This window comes from Rattus norvegicus, chromosome 15 (genome assembly GCF_036323735.1).
Source record: "Rattus norvegicus strain BN/NHsdMcwi chromosome 15, GRCr8, whole genome shotgun sequence".
Taxonomy (NCBI): domain Eukaryota; kingdom Metazoa; phylum Chordata; class Mammalia; order Rodentia; family Muridae; genus Rattus; species Rattus norvegicus.
Genome location: NC_086033.1, coordinates 4735330 through 4738428, shown reverse-complemented (window position 1 = coordinate 4738428; position 3099 = coordinate 4735330).

The window sequence follows — 3099 nt, the reverse complement described above, 5'->3', positions numbered from 1 at the left end:
TGAAATTTTTTGACATGGGACAGGTTCTTAGGACTAATGATCACTTAATATAACTTAGAGTGGCCTGCTTTTGATGTTAAATGGCCACAGGACCTTCCCAAGGTGTCAGCAGTAGAGGATATAGTGTTTCAGAAGTTTTCCCTCCTCCTCCCTGCTAACACTTCTTTGTCAACGGGAACAAAATCTGAGTCCAGCCTAGCAGTTAGCTCCATCCTTGTTGACAGTGTTAGCTTTGGGGCTGGAGAGATGGCTCGGTGGTTAAGAACACTGACTGCTCTTCCAGATGTCCTGAGTTCAATTCTCAGCAGTCATTTGTTGAGTTTCTTTTTCCCTCAGGACCAGCTCCAGGTTTTACATTTCTCACCGGTTTATCCCCTCTTCCCCTCTCCTTCTGCCTAGGGCAGACACAGTGCAGTCTGGCATCCAGGGTCCATGACAGGAGAGGCCCCAAGTGGTCATATGTATCCATTAACAGAGTTTGCAACTGACTCCTGCTCACATCTTTTGTTCAGTAAATGAATATCCTTCTTGCCAAGAGAAATGCATGCTCCCTGTCCAAGTAAATATGGTCTCTGAGTTTTTAAGATGAAAAAGATTTATTTTATATAAAGAAAGGGGATGCCTCTGGTAGGCTCATGTTGAGGCCTCTCTTCCCCTGAGGGACCAGCCACCGGATGGCATAATGTAGAATAAACTGTATTCAGGACATGACACCAACTCCCCCGAAAAGTTCTTACAGGTTCTCTTCACCACAGACATAGGCCAAGAAACTGGCCCTTGGGCCCACAGGGAACCCACCCAGATTGGTTATTTAATGGGTGTAAGGGTTAGGGATCTCCTCCAGATTTGCCACCAGGCTCTGCAAGCAGGTTTAAACAATAATTGGCCAGTGTTTAGATATGATATGAAATAAGAGAAAACAGAGAACTCTAGTACAGGGCGTTCTTCAATTAGTTAGTGCCAAATATTAGATAAAAGTTACAGATACAAGCTAATAAAAGTTGCAAAGATTATAGAAGAGTGCACATTAGACAAGAAGAATGAATTAGAGCCCCTCTAGCCAACAAAGCCCTGGATCCAGGAGAAAAGACTACCATAGAAATGGCCAATGGCTTATTTATCATAGAAACTGGACTCAGTGACAGCAGGATTGCCTGCTTATTATTGTTGCCACAGCACTGTTGGATAAAGATGCAGATAAGTTAACTTTGCGACTCATCACACACACACACACACACACACACACACACACACACACACACACACACACAAAATTCTGATTGTTGTTCAGTAATGCCTACAGGCTTCATTTTCAGACTTTCTCAATTTACCATGGCTTACATATTTTCCAGCCACCTGTTTCCCCGAACCGTGCATTTCTGCTGCCCGACCCTGACTTGGACTGTCCACTCCATCAAAGTGATTCTCCTCTGCCAGAGACAGAACAGATCTGGTTTATTAACAAAAGCAGCTTTACCCATGAGGGTCAGAGGAGATCAGGGGCAGTGGTGACACTGGAAATGGAGGTAGTCTGGACTCAGTCTGTTCCTCCAGACACTTGAATTCAAAGGGCCAAGCTAATAACATTAACACAAGCCCTCATCATGGAAAAAGAAACCAATGGCTAGAGATAACACATGGGCTAACAAGGCCGCTAAGGACATAGTCTTAAAGAAAACAGCATCTCTAGATTGGATACTGTTCTATCTGAACCACCTAGATCAACTGATATATGGAGAAAAAGAAATTAAATGGGATGGTGATGATCGACTGAATGTAAGCTAATATTATCCATCTCTTTAACAAGAACTTTTCTCAGAAAGATCCACAGAGTCACTCACTTGGGAGTAAAACGAATGACAAACTTTAAAGCTTATCAGCTGAGCAACACTCCCAGTCACCCCAAATATCCAAACTCCTGACTGAGAGGTAAGAGCCTGGAGGCCTCTACTGGGAAAATTGATTTTATAGAGATTAAGGAAGAAAGACATGGCTCAAAATACCTGCTGGTTTTTGTGGACATTTCCTCCTGGATAGACGGATAGAGATACTAGAAGAGATTTTCCCAGATTTGAAGCACCTAAAGTAATAGGACCAGATAATGGGCCTGCCTTCATATTTCAGAAATGTCAGTGACTAACTAAGATCTTGGGGACAAATTGGAAGCTTCATTATGCATATCATCCCCACAGTTAAGGGCAGGTAGAAAGGATAAATAGAACTCTAAATTAGACCTTAACTAAATTAGCCTTAGAGACTGGATGATGCTCCTTCCCTTTGCCCTATACTAGATGTATATGGCATTCTAGCCCCCGTTGTATCCAGCCTACAGTTGGCAGCTATTACAGAACTGAAAATGATAATTTAATACTTAAGGTCAGCGCTACTCAATAGGCTCATGACTATGTTTGCCCTAAATTATGTGCCCTCAACACCCTGGCAGTCCCCTACATTGGGGAAATTATCCTTCACAGGACCATGAAGTTAGGGTTTTACTGCTGAGAACATATAGCATGACCAAAGTAAGTTTTATAAAGGACAACATTTAATTGGGGCTGGCTTATAGGTTCAGATGTTTAGTTCAATATCTTTAAGGTGGGGACGTGTCACCCTCTAAGCAGGTGTGGTGCTGTAGGAGTTGTGAGTTCTCCATCAGAAGGCTGCTAGCAGAATACTAACACTCAGGCCTTTCTCTGACCCCAGATATCTTAATCAAGCAACTGGCTTTTGAAAATGCTAGTACAGCAGAAAAACACTGTCTCAAAAACCAACCAACCAACCAAACCAACAAAGACAAATTAAAAACAGCAGCAACGGGGTTGGGGATTTAGCTCAGTGTTAGAGCACTTGCCTAACAAGCGTAAGGCCCTGGATATGGTTCTCAGCTCTGAAAAAAAAAAGACAAAATAAAAACAGGAGCAGCAGCAACAATAACAACAACAAACGAAAGAAAGAAAACACCAATGCATACTCTTATGTGACCTTACCTCCAAGTTATTTCTGAATTGTAAATTAAAACACGTATAGTCAAAAGCTGTGCAGAATTAAGATAGGTGTTCCCTGGTGGTTCCAATTGGGGGTGGGAGACCATGACAGACA